Raw genomic sequence first — 20,908 nt, 5'->3', positions numbered from 1 at the left:
TAAAAGTACGGCACATTATATTCTCCAAAAATGGCCACTGCAATGTATCCCATCCCACACGCTCTTCTTACAACGTGACCTCAACTCACCTCCCATCGCATGGTGGGTTCTAAATACCCTCCCCTTGAAATCAGGCAGACTTTTCTTTGGGACTGCCTAGATGAACACTACAACAGAAGTGATCCAATGTGACCTCCAAGGTCATAAAAATGCCTTGCACTTTGCCTTGATCACTTGAATGGAACCTAGACAATATGCTATGAGCAATCCAAGCAGGTTTCCAGATGACACCCCCAGCCGAACTCCCAGGCAACAGCCAGCATCACCACTGGACATGTGACTGAGTGAACCTTCAGGTGACTCCAGGCTCTAGCCTCCCAGCCAACCCTGGATTTCAAGCCAGACCAACTGACACCATGTGGAGGAGTAGAGTACAGATGAGCTGCTCCCACTGAACCCTGCCTAAACTGCAGATCTGTGAACAGCAAAAATTATTGTTGTTGATTCAAGCTACTAAGTTTTGGGTGAATGTTCATGCAGCAGTCTGGAACACTAATATATAACAAGAATAATTTTGTATGTACATTTTATTGATATATGTACATATCATTCATTTATTCATTCATCTATGCAACTAATATTTTCTAAATATCTACCAGTAAATATTTACCAGGGCATCAAGCACTGTGGTAGTCACTGGATATACAAGCAGAAGTAAGACGTGTGTCCTCCACACTGCCTAGCATAGAACTTCTATTGGTCTATAATACTTTCTGGTGTGAGAAATACTGATAGAAAATTAATTCATTGGCCAAAGGAAAAAAAAAACATAAAAAAACCTCAGTCATTTTTGGAAGAAGTTATAGAAAATATCTAAATGAAAACACTGATTTACTTAGTAGACTGCTACTTTACATTTAAAGGATTCCTGAAGCATGAATTGTGCAAATAATTGGAAAATAAGCACAAAGTAAGCATAAATAAACTACTTATTTATTTATTTTTTTAATTAAATGACACTCTAGAATGAGTTTATTCAAATGCAAGTAGTCACCTTAGGAGAGTTTATATTTATTTCAGTGACAGCATCACTGCTAAAAACATTTTGTGACTCATTAATGGCAGATAAATTAAGGAGGTTTATAAATCAAAGGGAGTTAAAATATTTTAGTTACATCTAGTTTTCTGAACCCTAAATAATATATATTGCAATTTGATTGGTGACCTTAATATTCAAACTTCATTCATAGAAAGGTTTATTTTTAAATATTGTACTCACTCTCAAAGGAAGATCTGCTGTCACTGAACATATTAGAAGAGTGTGACACTGCCTCTAAGGGGAAATACAGATATGTTTCCAGTAACAGTTGTGTTATTAAGAGTCCTACAGAGCTTACCAATATCACATCTTTAAAGGGACAACACTCATTTAGCTGTGTCTGTTTCTGTATATAGATAAAATGCAGAAATACTATATTCATACCTGACAAATGTAATTTAATTTGATGAAGTCCAAAAATGTGACTCGAGCGTTAGGAAGCCTCAAAAGGTAATTCTCACCCCAATGAGGGTTATAGATTTCTTACAATGAAACTTTACATAAAACCAGAGCACAGAAGTTAAACCAAATAGAAAATGAGCATTTAAACACTGAACATACAACATTCACTGTTCATATAACAATGACCATATAACATATACTCATATATATCTGAGGAACATAGGACATTTAAGTGGCATGGCCAGCACCATTCCCATCCTTTTGTTTTGATACTGATATCTTCTACAATAGACTGACATGCTGACAATCTTGTTCTTGTTTCAATGTAACCAAGGACTTCCAGGAAGGTTATAGTTTTCTTGAAGGACAACTGAAATAATGTTATTTGGAGGGAAAAACCCTCCTGGGGTGAATTTTAAAATTTGTACTGTCTTCATTCTTTTTTTTTTCTTTCTTTTTTTTTTTTGCGGCACACGGGACTCTCACTGCTGTGGCCTCTCCCGTTGCGGAGCACAGGCTCCGGACGCGCAGGCTCAGCGTCCATGGCTCACAGGCCCAGCCGCTCCACGGCATGTGGGATCTTCCCGGACCGGGGCACGAACCCGTGTCCCCTGCATCGGCAGGTGGACTCTCAAGCCACCAGGGAAGCCCTACTGTCTTCATTTTAATTAAAGAAGCATCTGAATTCCTTCCTGGAGAATCATTGGTTAGTACAAACAGATTCTTACATTTAGTGACTTTATCATAACTTTAGCACGACAAAACAGCATTTCAATTCAGTGAAACCTATCTCTAGCACAGAATTCCCCCAGCTTCCATGAGGAAGTGGAAATGGGACAGCTTAACAACGACTGAATATAGCAAGTACTTTTAGAATATTTCATGTTGTTAGTAAGTGACTTAATGTAGAATTAGAGTTCTCCCCCTTGTGGTCAATTATGTTAATTTCCAGATTACCTGCTGATACGATTTACACAATAAATACAGAGCATAGTTTTTAAGAAAATATAAAGAGAAGCCCCAAAGGTACCTGTCAAATGTCTGTTCTACCTGCCTGCACCCTCAGCCACACTGTTGTGCAGAAAAAGACATTAAGTGCTTTGCCAACAGTAAAAGCAAGAGTTGGTAACACTAGTCCCCTATTTCCACTTCATCACTTTAAATAGTTAACTGTAGTCATGGTTAGGGGTCTGGATTTAACTCTAAGTGCTCTCTTCACTACTACACCAAACACCTTCTGTGCTCCAGTCCTCACATAATGCCTTTTCAAGACACCCGACTGGATTTCCACAGGCACCTCCATCTGCAAGAGTCCTGGATAGAAAGAATCATTCCTTGCCTCTACTATCCCTTTAATCTGCTCCCCCACCTGCACTCCCCGTTGCTGTAAAATGGACCACTCTCCACACAGTTGCCAAGTCGGAACTTGAATGTTGTCCTAATTTCCTCCCTTCCTTTTTATTTCACTGACAGCCAATCAATCCAGGCCCCATTCATTTTCCACAGTAAGTGTTTCTAGTGTCTGGCCTTGTTTTTGTGCCATTCTTAGGGATCTCCCTCACTCTTATCTTCTCTTCCGCCTCTCTGTCTTTCTAGTCTATGTCATATTTCTATCAAAGTTAAAGGCAGTATAGCAAAAGATGTAAGAGAGCCACCTATGGTATCAAATTGCTGTACTAGAACCTGGTTCTGAAAGTTTGTAGAGATGCAATCTGTTTCTTTACCCTTCTGCACCTCAGTTTCCTCATCTACAAAATGAGTGTGATTAACAGGATCTATAAGACTGGTTATGGACACTGCATGAAATAATGGTGGCAAGATCCTAGCAGACAGTAAACACTAATAAATGTTATTCCTCTGATCAAAATTCTTCAGTGGCTTTCATTTCATCTTCCATATAAAAAGCAAAGTTCTATCATGATCTGCAAAGCCTTGATTCTCTGATTCTTGCTTACTAAGCTACCCACCCTCATCTGTACTCATCATTCCCTTTCTCACACTTTGTTCTCTAATGATTTCCCAATATTTTCATGCTTTATGCCTTTATGACTTTAACTTCCTTCCTCATTTCTCTTAGCAAGATTCTCCTTATGGAGGGCCCTGAACCAAGATGACAGACTAGAAAGACGTGTTCTCACTCTCTCTCATGAGAACACCAGAATCACAACTAGCTGCTGGACAGTCATTGACAGGAAGACACTGGAACTCACCAAAAAAGACACCCCACATCCGAAGACAAAGGAGAAGCCACAATGAGATGGTAGGAGGGGCGCAATCACAATAAAATCAAATCCCATAACTGCTGGGTGGGTGACTCACAGACTGGAGAACACTTATACCACAGAAATCACCCACTGGAGTAAAAGTTCTGACCCCCATGTCAGGCTTCCCAACCTGGGGGTCCAGCAACAGGAGGAGGAATTATGAGAGAAACAGACTTTGCAGGCTACTGGGATTTGATTGCAGGACTTCAATAGGACTGGGGGAAACAGAGACTCCACTCTTGGAGAGCACACACAAAGTAGTGTGTGCATCGGGACCCAGGGGAAGGAGCAGTGACCCCAGGGGAGACTGAACCAGACCTACGTGCTAGTGTTGGAGGGTCTCCTGCAGAGGCAGCATGTGGCTGTGGCTCACCATGGGGACAAGGAAACTGGCAGCATAAGTTCTGGGAAGAACTCCTTGGTGTGAGCCCTCCCAGAGACTGCCATTAGCCCCACCAAAGAGCCCAGGTAGTCTCCAGTGTTGGGTTGCCTCAGGCCAAACAACCAACAGGGAGAGAACACAGCCCCACCCATCAGCAGTCAAGTGGATTAAAGTTTTACTGAGCTCTGCCCACCAGAGCAACAGTCAGCTCTACCCAACACCAGTCCCTCCCAACAGGAAACTTGCACAAGCCTCTTAGATAGCCTCATCCACCAGAGGGCAGAGAGCAGAAGCAAGAAGAACTACAATCCTGCAGCCTGTGGAACAAAAACCACATTCACAGAAAGATAGACAAGATGAAAAGGCAGACAGCTATGTACCACATGAAGGAACAAGATAAAACCCCAGAAAAACAACTAAATGAAGTGGAGATAGGCAACCTTCCAGTAAAAGAATTCAGAATAATGATAGTGAAGATGAACCAGAACCTCGGAAAAAGAATGGAGATCAAGAAAAAAGATCGAGAAGATGCAAGAAATGTTTAACAAACACCTAGAAGAATTAAAGAACAAACAAACAGAGATGAACAATACAATAACTGAATACAATAACTGAAATGAAAACTACACTACAAGGAATAAGAGACCTGGAAGACAGAATGGTGGAATTCACTGCTGTGGAACAGAATAAAGAAAAAAGGATGAAAAGAAATGCTGTGGAACAGAATAAAGAAAAAAGAATGAAATGAAGACAGCCTAAGAGACCTCTGGGACAACATTAAATGCAACAACATTCGCATTATAGGGGTCCCAGAAGAAGAGAGAGAGAAAGGACCAGAGAAAATATCTGAAGAGATTATAGTCGAAAACTTCCCTAACATGGGAAAGGAAATAGCCACCCAAGTCCAGGAAGCACAGAGAATCCCATACAGGATAAACCCAAGGAGAAACACACCGAGAGACACAGTAATTAAATTGGCAAAAATTAAAGACAAAGAAAAATTATTGAAAGCAGCAAGGGAAAAACGACAAATAACATACAAGGGAACTCCCATAAGGTTAACAGCTGATTTCTCAGCAGAAACTCTACAAGCCAGAAGGGAGTGGCATGACATATTTAAAGTGATGAAAGGGAAAACCTACAACTACGATTACTCTAACCAGAAAGGATCTCATTTAGATTCGATGGAGAAATCAAAAGCTTTACAGACAAGCAAAAGCTAAGGGAATTCAGCACCGCCAAACCAGCTCTACAACAAATGCTAAAGGAACTTCTCTAAGTGTGAAACACATGAGAAGAAAAGGACCTACAAAAACAAACCCAAAACAATTAAGAAAACGGTCATAGGAACATACATATCGATAATTACCTTAAACATGAATGGATTAAATGCTCCAACCAAAAGACACAGGCTTGCTGAATGGATACAAAAACAAGACCCATATATATGCTGTCTACAAGAGACCCACTTCAGACCTAGGGACACATACAGACTGAAAGTGAGGGGATGGAAAAAGATATTCCATGCAAAAGGAAATCAAAAGAAAGCTGGAGCAGCAATACTCATATCAGATAAAATAGACTTTAAAATAAAGAATGTTACAAGAGACAAGGAAGGATACTACATAATGATCAAGGGATCAAGCCAAGAAGATGATATAACATTATAAATATATATGCACCCAACATAGGAGCACCTCAATACATAAAGCAACAGCTAACAGCTATAAAAGAGGAAATTGACAGCAACACAATAATAATGGAGGACTTTACCACCTCACTTACACCAATGGACAGATCATCCAAAATGAAAATAAATAAGCAAACACGAGCTTTAAATGACACAATAGACCAGATAGATTTAATTGACATTTATAGGACATTCCATCCAAAAACAGCAGATTACACTTCTCAAGTGCGCACGGAACATTCTCCAGGATAGATCACATCTTCAGTCACAAATCAAGCCTCAGTAAATTTAAGAAAATTAAAATCATATCAAGCATCTTTTCTGACAACAACTCTATGAGATTAGAAATGAATTACAGGGAAAAAAACGTAAAAACTCAAACACATGGAGGCTAAACAATACATTATTAAATAACCAAGAGATCACTGAAGAAATCAAAGAGGAAATAAAAAAATACCTAGAGACAAATGACAACGAAAACATGACGATCCAAAACCTATGGGATGCAGCAAAAGCAGTTCTAAGAGGGAAGTTTATAGCTATACAAGCCTACCTCAAGAAACAAGAAAAATCTCAAATAAACAATCAAACTTTACACCTAAAGGAACTAGAGAAAGAAGAACAAACAAAACAAAAAGTTAGCAGAAGGAAAGAAATCATAAAGATCAGAGTAGAAATAAATGAAGTAGAAACAAAGAAAACAATAGCAAAGATCAATAAAACTAAAGGCTGGTTCTTTGAGAAGATAAACAAAATTGATAAACCATTAGCCAGACTCATCAAGAAAAAGAGGGAGAGGACTCAAAGCAATAAAATTAGAAATGAAAAAGGAGCAGTTACAACAGACCCCGCAGAAATACAAAGCATCCTAAGAGACTACTACAAGCAACTGCATGCCAATACAATGGACAAACTGGAAGAAATGGACAATTTTATAGAAAGGTATAACCTTCCACGACTGAACCAGGAAGAAATAGAAAATATGAACAGACCAATCACAAGTAATGAAATTGAAACTGGATTAAAAATCTTCCAAGAAACAAAAGTCCAGGACCAGATGGCTTCACAGGTGAATTCTATCAAACATTTAGAGAAGAGCTAACACCCATCCTTCTCAAACTCTTCCAAAAAACTGAAGAGGAAGGAACACTCCCAAACTCATTCTATGAGGCTGCCATCACCCTGATACCAAAACCAGACAAAGATGTCACAAAAAAAGAAAACTACAGACCAATATCACTGACGAACATAGATGCAAAAATCCTCAACAAAATACTAGCCAACAGGGGCTTCCCTGGTGGCGCAATGGTTGAGAGTCCGCCTGCCAATGCAGGGGACGTGGGTTTGTGCCCTGGTCCAGGAGGATCCCATAAGCCACGGAGCGGCTAGGCCTGTGAGCCATGGCCGCTGAGCCTGCGCGTTCGGAGCCTGTGCTCTGCAACGGGAGAGGCCACAGCAGTGAGAGTCCCGCGTACTGCAAAAAAAAAAAAAAAAAAAAATACTAGCCAAAAAAATCCAACAACACATTAAAAGGATCATACACCATGATCAAGTGGGATTTATCCCAGGGATGCAAGGATTCTTCAATACATGCAGATCAATCAGTGGGATACACCATATTAACAAATTGAAGAAGAAAAAACATATGATCATATCAATAGATGCAGGAAAAGCTTTTGACAAAATTCAATACCCATTTATGATAAAAACTCTTCAGAAATTTGGCATAGAGGCAATCTACCTCAACATAATAAAGGCCATATATGACAAACCTAGAGCAAACATCATTCTCAATGGTGAAAAACTGAAAGCATTCACTCTAAGATCAGGAGCAAGACAAGGATGTCCACTCTCACCACTATTTTTCAACATAGTTTTGGAAGTCCTAGCCATGGCAATCAGAGAAGAAAAAGAAATAAAAATAATACAAATTGGAAAAGAAGAAGTAAAACTGTCACTGTTTGCAGATGACATGATACTATACACAGAGAATCCTAAAGATGCCACCAGAAAGCTACTAGAGCTAATCAATGAATTTGGTAAAGTTTCAGGATACAAAATTAATGCACAGAAATCTCTTGCATTCCTATACACTAATGATGAAAAATCCAAAAGAGAAATTAAGGAAACACTCCCATTTACCATTGCAACAAAAGAATAAAATACCTGGGAATAAACTTACCTAGGGAGACAAAAGACATGTATGCAGAAAACTATAAGACACTGATGAAAGAATTTAAAGATGATACCAACAGATGACTACACTACCCAAAGCAATCTACAGATTCAATGCAATCCCTGTCAAATTACCAGTGGTACTTTTTACGGAAGTAGAACAAAATATCTAAAAATTTGTATGGAGACACAAAAGACCCCGAATAGCCAAAGCAGTCTTGAGGGAAAGAAACGGAGCTGGAGGAATCAAAAGAAACGGAGCTGGAGGAATCAGACTTCGTGACTTCAGACTATACTACAAAGCTATAGTAATCAAGACAATATGGTACTGGCACAAAAAGAGAAACACAGATCAATGGAACAAGATAGAAAGCCCAGAGATAAACCCACACACCTATGGTCAACTAATATATAACAAAGGAGGCAAGGATATACAATGGAGAAAAGACAGTCTCTTCAGTAAGTGGTGCTGGGAAAACTGGACAGCTACATGTAAAAGAATGAAATTAGAACACTGCCTAACACCATACACAAAAAAAACCCTCAAAATGGATTAAAGACCTGAATGTAAGACTGGACACTATAAAACTCTTAGAGGAAAACATAGGAAGAACACTGTTTGACATAAATCAGAGCAAGATCTGTTTTGATCCACCTCCTAGAGTAATGGAAATAAAAACAAAAATAAACAAATGGGACCTAATGAAACTTCAAAGCTTTTGAACAGCAAAGGAAACCATAAACAAGACGAAAGGACAACCCTCAGAATGGGAGAAAATATTTGCAAAAGAATCAACGGACAAAGGATTAATCTCCAAAATATATATGCAGCTCAATATTAAAAAAACAAACAACCCAATCCAAAAGTGGGCAGAAGACCTAAATAGACATTTCTCCAAAGAAGACATACAGATGGCCAAGAAGCACATGAAAAGGTGCTCAACATCGCTAATTACTAGAGAAATGCAAATCAAAACTACAATGAGGTATCTCCTCACACCAGTTAGAATGGGCATCATCAGAAAATCTACAAACAACAAATGCTGGAGAGGGTGTGGAGAAAAGGGAACCCTCTTGCACTGTTCATGGGAATGTAAATTGATACAGCCACTATGGAGAACCGTATGGAGGTTCCTTAAAACTACAAATAGAACTACCATATGATCCAGCAATCCCACTACTGGGCATATACCCAGAGAAAATGACAATTCAAAAAGACACATGCACCCCAATGTTCATTGCAGCACTATTTATAATAGCCAGGTCATGGAAGCAACCTAAATGCCCATTGACAGACGAATGGGTAAAGAAGATGTGGTACATACGTGGGTGGATCTAGAAACTGTCATACAGAGTGAAGTAAGTTAGAAAGAGAAAAACAAATACCGTATATTAACGCATATATATGGAACCTAGAAAAATGGTACAGATGAAGCGGTTTGCAGGGCAGAAACTGAGACACAGACGTAGAGAACAAACATATGGACACCAAGCAGGAAAGCAGCAGGGGAGTGGTGGTGGTGGTGTGATGAATTGGGTGATTGGGATTGACATGTATACACTGATGTGTATAAAATTAATGACTAATAAGAATGTGCTGTATAAAAAAATAAATAAAATTTAAAAATTAAATTAAAAAAAGAGAGAAGAGCATTGGCACAAGAAGAGAAAATAAAAGAATATTCTTCTTCAAAAGTTAAAAAAAACAGAAAAAGGAGGAAGTCCCCAATTTCTCCTAATATTATCATTTTTTTTTAATTTGCCAAAAATATTGGATAGATGTATATCTATAACTGATTCACTTTGCTGTACACCTGAAACTAACACAACATTGTAAATCAACTATACTCCAATAAATTTAAAAATAAATAAATAAATAAATAAAATAGATAGCTAGTTCAAAGCAGCCAGAAAGCACAGGTAGATCAGCTCGGTGCTTTGTGACCACCTAGAGGGGTGGGATAGGGAGGGTGGGAGGGAGACGCAAGAGGGAGGAGATATGGGGACATATGTATATGTATAGCTGATTCACTTTGTTATAAAGCAGAAACTAACACACCATTGTGTAAAACAGTTATACTCCAATAAAGATGTTTAAATAAATAAATAAAGCTACTGTGATAGGAAAAAAAAAAAAAGATTCTCCTTATCGATCAAATCTTATTTCCTCCGTGAAGCCTGGCAAACTCAAGATACCCTTTTCTGTCCTCATCGTACATGGTCCTCAACCACAATCTAGCAAATCTTCTGTCTTATTGCTGCTGTTTATTTTTATACTCATTTCCCAGCAACTTGTAAGCAATTACCATGGGAATTTTTTGGTATTTGTATCTTTAGTGCCTCATTTTTAAAACGAGTCATTTAAAATAGCTGCAAGAATTTCTCCATAAGGTTAATTTTACCTTTTCAAAATGGTTATGAAGTTTCAATGCATTAAAATATTCATATCTGACTGATCAGGGTTTGTCCATTGTCTCTGAAGCTCTCTAAAATAGCAAGTCAAAATATAATGGTTGCACCTTCTCTGAAATCTTCAGTTCTACCCACGTAATAATATCTTCCACCCGAATTTGGAAGGATACCAGGAATATATTCTGGGAGTGATTCAGTCAAACTTTTGCATTTATATAATACTACTCACTGAACCAAGTACAGGAGCTCATTCCCAATTCACTGGATTAAAAATACTCTTTCTGAATAAGCTACTTATAAGGTATACAACCTTTATTCCATACTTAAAGGTGCTTTCTTTTTATGTTCTTTAAGTCCTTGTTTCACTAGCCATAGTTATCTGTTCTTTGAGATATATGTTTGATAAGACTACAATTTATTTTCTATATTTGCTTAGGTTATAAAAGTGTAAATTTGATTCCATTTTAATTATGTAGTTCACATTTCTGATCTGTTTTTAAAATACTAAGCCATTTTTAAGGACACTATTTTTAAAACAATGCATTAAATATAAAGCCTTGATTTATGAAGGAAGAAACAAATGGCTGAGTATTGAACACATTTACATCTTACCAAAATGCACACTAATGTAATCATCTCCTCCTCTCAGGGATCTCTCTGATTCAAGTCTCACCTTTCTCCTCCCTCTCTTCCCAGTTTATAGGCTACTTTGCCTTTGGAAAGCAAAAATATTAGAGTACTCGACAAGAAGGTGTATTTTACCACAGATTAAAAACTTCACACCTTGTAGCATTTTAATTCTTTGATTCTTCATTTTCTATACTACACAGTGACAATTCTTGAACACATACCCTATTCCAGCCAAAATCTAAATGAAAAAAGTGAAAAGAACATTGATGCGAGATGACTGACGTTTGTTACGTACTCTCATTATGTGCCCTTGAACAAATGATTTATTCCTTTGGGGGTCTCTGCTCATCTACATCGTAGAATCTACAAGCATCATAAAAGAAGCCCATGAGCCCTTGAACTTACCAAAAACGTGGCCAAAAGGAAAGACTATGTTAACTCATAGTCAGGCAGTCAGAGGGTAGGATTAGGTATTTTTTATTAAAATTGTGAAGCCTAATGTCTGAATGGATGACTAATCTACCCTATTGGAGAGTATTTGTAAGGAAATACCAACATTTTCCTTTAAAAAAAACTATCTTGGTTGCATCCATTTCAGTGAAAAGATGGATGGGAAACTGAAAAGCCAGGAATTGATATACGAGATCATGACATCTAAATATCAAGTTTGGTAGCACTGTGTCAGAAAAACAGTGAAGAGGGGGGCACTTTTCTGTAAGGCTGATGAGAAGCCACTGAAGATTTTAAGCACAGCATAATCAGATTGGTTTGGCTGCCGAGTTGAGAATGGGCTGGCAGGGGACACGCTGGTGCAGATAGGTTCCTTAGTAAGTTGTCACAAGTCTTCTGGCAGGAGATGATAAGAGCTTGAACTAGATTAACGACGGTAGAAATAGATCTAGGGGACCAATTTGAGACATAATCAGGAGGTAAAGGAACCTGGGTTATGAGAGAGAAAAAAGTGTCAAATACATTAGTTTTCTAGCTTTTTCAACAAGATGGCACCATTCCTGAGGTTGAAAATATACAAGGAGTATGGGGTTTGTAGGAAAATATTGTCCTTTTAATTACTGACATATTATAGCTACATCATATTGGACCAATCTTTGATATTTCGATGATCAATATCTTTGGATGAGCTTTAGAGCATATGCATTATACTAAATCTCATACTTTGTTGAAATGGCTAAGTACTAATATATATTTTCCCATATAAGTAAGTAACTTCTAGGAAAGAAAAGTGAAAGAAAGCAGTTTGATAAATTTAAAAAAATAAGCTGAAAGAGAAATTATCCCAAACATTACCCTGAGTCTAATATTCACCACCACAGCTCCCCTGAATCTTATATCTGTATTCAGTGGAGTCAAACATAAAATCAACAGCACTTATTAAGCTTAATTCCTTCCCTTAGTCAAATAAAAGTCATTCAAAACATTTAATTCCATAATTATTGATTGAGTTCTATAGGTACAGTCATGTGTTAGGAGCCAGGTAAGCCATAAACATATAAACGGTTCCATAGGGCCCCCTTCCAAATCCACTGGTACATCATTTATTCCATTTGCAATAAAAATTTAGGTGAAAAGCTGTCCTTTGGCATTATACTGAAATGACTTGCCTCTTCCTTTTCTCATACATCGAATTTTATTCTCTCTCTCTCTGCATTTTGTCATTCAGCAAGTATGAACTGAAAAACTGTGTCAGGCACTTTGTCAGGCATGGGGGCTCAGGGGTGCAAATAAACATCATTTCTACCTTGGAGAGTATGCAGTTTCTGTCTCCCTCTACCCCAGACACATAAAAGAAAATGAAACAATTATGATAATTGTTATCATTGTGGATATACAAATTGCAATGGTTTCCTAACTTTACCTAGTTTAGAGGATTAGGGGAAGCCTCTGAGGGGAGAAAGACACAGGATTTCTGAAAGTTAAATAGAGGTGAGCCAAATAAAAGGCAAGGAATAGGAGGGGAGTGTTCCTGGCAGAGGAGACATATATATATACATATATAATAAATATACATATATGTATATATATGTGTATATATGTGTGTGTGTGTATATATATGTGTGTATGTATATATATATACATATATATATATACACACCCTAGCAGAGGGGTGTTCTAAAACCTAAAGGCAAGAAGAGCCATACTGTGCTAGAAGAACAGAAAGAATTTCAGTAAGGCAGGACCTGAAATACAAAGGGAAATCATAAGAGATGAGACTGGATAGTAGTTAGGCATGGGACCAGATTATGCAGACACTTAAAGTTACATAAGTACAATGACTTCTCAAGTGAAACAGGACACAGATGTGTTTTAATGAGAGAAGGACCCTGATTAGACATGCATCATAGAAGCACCATTCTGAACTGAGAGAAGAGATTGAAAGAGAACTAGGTAACTAGACAGGATAGGTATGCTATTTCGGAGGCTATTACAGTAATCAGAGAAAGAGATGATAGGAAGTCTGTGCAAAAATCATGGCAACAAGAATAGAAGAGATGGCAAAAATCAAGAGATAGTTCAGATATCTTGGTGTTTGAAAGCAGAAAGTGTGAAGAAGAGAAAAGGGTCAAGGACAGAACAATTGGCAGGCAGTGGTGTTGTGCCCTGAGACAACAATACTGGAAGAGCAGCAGGCTGGAGTTACACAGGGAGTGAGATGAAGTTTTCCATTTTGAATATGCTGAATTTGAGGTTTATGAGAAACATCAATGTTAAACTCTCAATAAGAGAAGTAGATATATTGCCCTGAAGCTCAGAAGATGGGTCTGGCATAGAGATGGTGACTTGAAAATCACCCTAGACAACGATAGCATTCAAGAGTAATGCTATCACCTGGCACAAGTATATGGAGTGGAAGGGAAGAGAGACTACTTTAAAACCCTGGGGAATGCAAAGGGCAGAACATGGACCCACAAAGAATTCTAAGATGTCCTTAGTTAAACTGTCCAGAAGCAGACCAAAGAAGAGGGTAGTGTCATGGAAAAGAACATTTGCTAAAGAAGAAAGTACTCATCAGCATCAACTGCTGTCTCAAAGTCAAGTCAGAAAAGGACTAAAAAGTATATTTTATGACAAGGAGGTCTTTGGTGACTTGGAGCGACTTACATAGAGTAGTGGAGGCAAAAGCAGGATGCAGCAGGCTGAGCAGTGAGTGTTGGGTGAGAAAATAGACCAAGTACACACAACATTTCTAAAAGCTTGGGTGCTGAGTTGTTAGTGAATTTGCAGGGTCAAGTAAAATTCCCTTTTAAAACTCTAAAATTTTTATTAAAAGGAAGACCACTGGTTTATTCTGGTTTCAAGGAAGGAATCTGTCCTCTTATGTGAGATTAAATATCCAATCATGGCCCAAGAGGAAAAGAGCTCTACCCAGTTTCAAATGGCACAGATATGGTCTTATACTGTAAAGGTCCTCAAGTGACTATTTGTAAAGTTCTGGAAAAGAAAGTTTGCTCAATAAACATCTGGGTTACATAAATAATTGCATTAATCTCTAGAAGAAACCTAGCTGCACAGAAAGTGACTATTTTTTTAAAACACTGCTAAAGTACTTTTTTTAATATTTTTTTTTTTGCTAAAGTACTTTTTTATTTACTTGTTTATTTTCATTTATTTTTGGCTGCATTGGGTCTTCATTATTGCGTGCGGGCTTTCTCTAGATGCGGCGAGCAGGGGCTACTCTTCGTTTGTGGTGCGTGGGCTTCTCGTTGCAGCAGCATCTCTTGCTGTGCAGCACGGGCTCTAGAGCGCAGGCTCAGTAGTTTTGGCGCACGGGCTTAGTTGCTCTGCAGCATGTGGGATCTTCCCGGACCAGGGCTCAAACTCGTATCCCCTGTGTTGGCAGGCAGATTCTTAACCACTGCACCACCAGGGAAGCCCAGAAAGTGACTTTAGAATATGTGTGTGCTCTGATGTTACAGCTCAAACTTTGGGTTATTCTATCATATTTCTGAAACTGAGTTGCCCCCTAAAATCGAATTCCCCTGCCGAGTTTATGATTAACCCCTATTCCCTTTCATGTCCCACACCTGCTCCCCTCAAAATTGATAAGTATCAAAGAAAAGGGGGGATTGAAACCGAGCAGGATCCTAAGAGACACTCCCAGGTACATATGCCTTTCTGTTTATAGAAAAAGGCTTTAGTCTCATAGACCTTCCCTGAGTTCCAAAGATCGGGTTCAGTTAAGTGAGGGAATGCAGAAACAAAAGAAAAGCAAGCCCCACATAATCTTTTCCATGATGTTAGCTTAAGCCAATACCTTGATTTATGACCCAAACTGTTAAGGTAACGCCCTGTGGCTTCAACCAACTGGCCCCAAGCAGACTTCAAAATTGATAACACAGGAAGGGTCAACTGAGAACTGAAACTCCTGAACCATTACATAGGCCCTAAACTAATAATAAAATGCCTCATCTACTGTTTCTGCTCTCTCCTAGAGGAAAGTTAAAGAATCACCAGACCAGACTAGGAACATGTAGAATAATCATGACCCCTGGGGCCAAAGGAAGTCATAAGGTTGCACCAAAAAGTCTGCAGCTGAGATCTTATCTGAAATCTGGGATCACAGAGACCACTCTTCCCCTTTTTCCTTTAAAAATCTTACACCCTGGCCAGCCAGCAAGATGGATTTGAGATGAGTCTAGGTCTCCCATCTTCCAGATTGGCACCTCCTTGACTAATAAACTTTGCTCCAAACTCAGACATTTCAGCTTGTTTGGCCTCACTGTGCGTTGGGCACGTGAACTTGGGTTCAACAATTTCCATTGTCAAACTTTACAGCTGATTGCAGATTATGTGTTTTATCTACTTTATGGATCAAGCACTTTGCATCTGTAAATTTTGCTCTGAAATCTGGCCCTTTTCCAAATTGCTTCCTTTTTTGTCCAGTCAGGGCATGCTAGGAAATTGCAAATTACAATCAAATCTCAATTTTCCAAACTAATGATTTTAAAGAGGAATAATGCATAATCCAAAATGATGGTGAATTCATGAACCATTTATCTCTGTAATGTATATTCATTAAACTTGACTCTAAGTACACCTCACATGGCATTCACAACAAAATGATAAAGCATTTCAAAGGAAATGACTCAAGGGGACTTGCAAGGTTTTCCAATTTCTCTGTTTCTGCTTCCAACTACATCCTATTACTTCTATCACATTTCATGTTCAGGTGACTCATGAAAATAAACTAACATACCATGATTTTTAGGATGCAGATGTTTCATCTACTCCTTGCAGCACTTCCTCATTATTGCTACCAATTTCTACAGCTATGGTCCTCTTTCTCTGTCTCTCTAAAAAGTTTCCTTCACAAAAGTAAAGAGAATAGTAAAACAAACCCATATACCCATCACCTACCTTCAACAATGATCAGCACCTCTTAAAAATTTACTGTGTTGAGAGTTCCCTGGTGGCCTAGTGGTTAGGATTCTGGGCTTTCACTGCTGTGGCCTGGGTTCAATCCCTGGTCTGGGAGCTGAGATCGCACAAGCCACACGACGTTACCCGCCCCGCCAAAAAAATTTACTGTTTGTTAAGAAGCATGACTATTATCTCTTTAATATACTATAGGTTAAGAAAGCACATGACTACTATATATAAAATAGATAACCAACAAGGACCTACTGTATAGCACAGGGAACTATACTCAGTAATTTTTAATAACCTATAAGGAAAAAGAATATGAATAAATATATATGTGTGTATAACTGAATTACTTTGATGTACACCTGAAACTAACATAACATTGTAAATCAGCTATACTTCAATTTAAAAAAATCAGAGAAAACCCCCCAAATTTTTTTTAATTAAAAAAAAAGAAAGCACATGAATACTAGAACTAGAAGGAGCTTTAGATATTGTCTGTTCCAGCCTAGTCCCTCAGTAAGGAAAATGAGCAAGTAGGGACTTAACAAAGCACAGTACTGATTGATAACAAAGTAAGAACTAGACATTGTCCACACCTATCTTATTCCTTCTGGTGAAATCAAGACTACAGCTCTACTGCCTTATTCTTGGTACAGAATATATCCCCAAATCCACAAACTATTACTTTCTACGGTCTTACAAAGCACAAACAACATGAAGTTTTTTAAGGTTTGACATATTAGCCACGTGATTATTGAGTTGAATTTTGAAGAGTGAACAGCTCAGTGATGATCTGTAAGAAACAAAGAAAGTTCTTACCTTGGATGTTTAAAAAACATCCAACGTCCTGGTTAAAAACCAGGACGTCATCCAAGAATGTACTCAATATTTACTTTTTTCAGAAAGATGATTTTTATAAAGGGAAAATTTCAGCAGTTCCTGTATTCCTTTCACCACATACAGAGGAAGGTAATTATAGGTTTGACGCTTTCACTTTTGACCTTCTTGTATAAGTAGCAGAAGATTTTAGGAAGTGAGTTTAGGGCTTTCATATAATATTAAGTTAAAAAGAGTGTGATGTTTTCCTCAAGAGTTCTCTTGTCCATAAAAACTGCTTTGGGGGATAATTCTTAGGAGGACCACTCACCCATGTCTGTTGCTAAAGATGTTTACTCAGAGTATTTTATTACGTCAGAGGAGCTGGAAACCCACAGCTTAAGGTCGGCGTGTTCTACTAACAGAAGTGCCATTTCTTATCTCTGGCTCTACCTGGTTCTTCTTGCTAATATTAACCAAATGACAGTTGTATAAGCACAAGTAATTAGTTTATGAATGACAATAAGACAATGTTTTCCCTTTTGTATTTTTAAGAGACACCAAAATATCTCTTTAATGAAGCTCTCAGTTGATTAATAGGAATAAAATGCTTGCATAAATAGAATTATGTGCATTTTTGGAATATAATTAAAGACATGGGTAGATAGGTAGATAGATGACAAGAGAGATCAGTGTGTGTGTGTGTGTGTGTGTGTGTATATATATATATATATATATATAAAAACCCAAACTAGAGAAACCAATTAAGATTCATAAATCTGCTCCCAATCAAGTGCGAGAACAAGAATTTAACTACCAAAGTTTAACAGTGTAGTACAAGAAAGGCTTCGTATAAATAATGCAGATCATTTCTCTACCAATTATGTCCTCCCTCACCCCTACTCTGACTCCCATCTGAGAAACTCCACATGTGGGTCACAACTGTGTGACCCTGTCACCCTCCCTTCCTCCTAATCTCTCTCCTTCTGCTCTATTACGTGCACACACACAGCATACAGCCTGGATTAGTACTATCTACCGGGAGCAGAGAAAGCCCATATATAAGGCAGCAAATGATGAAGCTGAAGTGAGAAGCAGACATGGGTTGCCTGGGAATAGTGGAGAGATAGAATCACTTCAGCTCCTGATTCTATTTCCCAGCCCTGGCTGAGGCCTGGTGGCATTTTCTACACCTGACTCCTTCCAATAATTTCTTCTCTTTTGCTTAAGTCAGTTAAAGTGGTTTCGCAGGGGTGGGTATCTTTTTCCCTCTTGAAGCAAATAATTCCTTATCAGCCTGACAAATATTTGTCAAAGCAACCTACTCACACAGTGCAAAGAGTTCTCAGTTTCACATTAGAAGATTCATGTTCAAATCTCCTATGTTCTGCTGGCTGACTGTGACCTGGAGAAAGTTATTTAACCTCTCTGGGCCTCTGTTTGCTCACCTATAAATTAAATGAGCACCCAAATATTCAATGAGATAAAATACACATGAAAATAACCAGCAACTCAATAAGTGTTTGTTGAATTCACCAGAGTTCAGAGTGTGCTCTGAAAGTCTGCCGTTTCCATAATGCAGTTATGACAGTAAGCTTTGTGACAAGGGCATGAGATGGTTTGAATTCTGACCAACAGCTTCGGGAGACCTCAAGAATGTTGGGCCAATTAGTCAAGCTGTTGATACATAATGTTTCCACAGCAAGGATCCAGTAGTCTAGAGATATTCTAGAAAATCTCCTAGCAGGGTAAGCACAGAGTAAGTGCTCCAGCAGGCTTTCGCTGCTGCTCTTAATATCCGCGGGAAGAATCTGAGCTAGCCTTTGATAGATGTTCAAATACCAACTCTGACAACTGGACCCTGATCAGTTAATTAACTTTTATTAATGTGTGTTGTGAATACCCAATTTATATTCTTCAATAATAATGTGAACATTTAAAAAATCACCCACCATTGTAATTAAGTGGCTTAATATATTTATGAAGGAATTTTTTAATTATTATTTTAAAGAGCTCAAATTCTAACAAGATGAAGATGGACTTATGTTGGTTTTATGGGTTTTTGTTTCCATTATATGTTTCTAACAAAAAATTGGCTGCTTAATCATATGTACCCGAAGGAAAAAGGTAATAACCCCACTGTGCCTTGTCACCTGACATACATAAATTGATGTTTAATATTCATACCTATGAGCAAAATTAGTATATGACAAAGTAAGAAAAAGTACATAACAATAGTGGAAGCAATATACACATTTTAATTTTCTCCTATGGACAGAGATAATTTGGGGTTTTCACCTTGAAAAATTATAATGTTATTTGCAATTTATGTGAGATAAAATTTCGGAAAAGTGCCTCACTTTTTAATTATTACACATTATTAGTGTCTTTGGGCTCCTGGAAAGTGCTTTATAGTTTTGTGTAATTGCCAATTACAAGAGTTTGCACCATTAGTTCCTTACTAAAATCTGAACATTTGTTAATTATACCTACACATTGCTGTACAACTGAATATTTGGTCAAATTTTTATTTAAATTTGTCATATGTGTAGATACTCGAATTTTACTTTTCAGTTAATATTTTCATTTTGACCCATTCTAATCAACTAAGATTGAATGACTGTGTAAAAGAATGACCAAGGAGATAAGAGTTTCACTGAATGCCTACTAAGCCCCGGACTCTGTAGCATCCAGGTGCTGTCATTTACCTGGATAAAGAAGAGACAGATCCTACTGCCAGGAGACTCAACGAAAGAGAAACAAGTATGTGAGTCGACAATTAAAATGCCATTCTGTTGTAATAAATGAAAGTGAAAATTGTCATGGGGGCATAGAGAGAGAATAATCAACTCTCAGTCAAGTGGTTTCACACCTGAGCTTTGGCTTCTGAAGGTCCTGGGTCCAACCACAGCTCTCTGCCTCTCAGTACCAGATGGAATAGTGCCTCCATCTTAAGACTGTTTTAAGAATTAAATGAGACAATGTGTGAAAGACTTGTTTGGGCACAGTATGTCTGATGCAGAATAAGTGCTCCCTACCTGTTACTACCATTGTGAACTGGGCATTTGACAGGTGTCTGAACTCCAAGCAAGCATCACAGGGGATTCCCATAGGAATTACCAGTGAAGAAAGGAGAGTGAGCAAGTCATAAAACCCTCCTCAGCTCTGGCCTCTGAAGTTCTAAATCCAAGTAAATCCAAGGAGTATTGGTAAGCTCACATTGGTTCAATAATTCTACAATGTTAATGTGTACAACAAACTCGTGGGCTGCTTATTTAAACTGCACATCCAGCCCCCACCCAAGGCATTGTGATTCTTTAAGTCCAGTGTAGAGGCCTCAAATCATTAGTTTAACCCCATTTAAACAACAACAGATGAAGATGAGCTCTTAAGGCCATTCTCGCTTGAGTTTACTACAAGTAACTAAGTTGCCATATATGACATGTAATTTAGCAGTCTTATTTTCCCTCTCTATCCTCCAGAATCAGGGGAAGCAACATACATATACCAAGAGTACTTACTATTGATTGAATTTAAATCAGCCAACTTGATGGCCTTTCTCTAGAATATTCAGAAAATTTTTGAAAAATGAATCATAATCAGAAAAATGAGAAAGGTCCTCTTCTAGAACATATATCATACAGGTTTATTTGCTT

At 38.1% G+C, this 20,908-nt stretch overlaps 1 protein-coding gene across 1 annotated transcript in view; it reads right to left on the bottom strand.

The window, feature by feature from the left end:
• ZNF804B (zinc finger protein 804B) overlaps window positions 1–20,908 on the bottom strand; it is a 498,141-nt gene that overhangs the window by 459,787 nt on the left and 17,446 nt on the right. The window lies entirely within an intron of this gene.

This window comes from Lagenorhynchus albirostris, chromosome 8 (assembly GCF_949774975.1).
Source record: "Lagenorhynchus albirostris chromosome 8, mLagAlb1.1, whole genome shotgun sequence".
Lineage (NCBI taxonomy): Eukaryota > Metazoa > Chordata > Mammalia > Artiodactyla > Delphinidae > Lagenorhynchus > Lagenorhynchus albirostris.
Note: the sequence above shows the minus strand (reverse complement) of the source record. Positions and strands in the feature narration are given on the sequence as shown.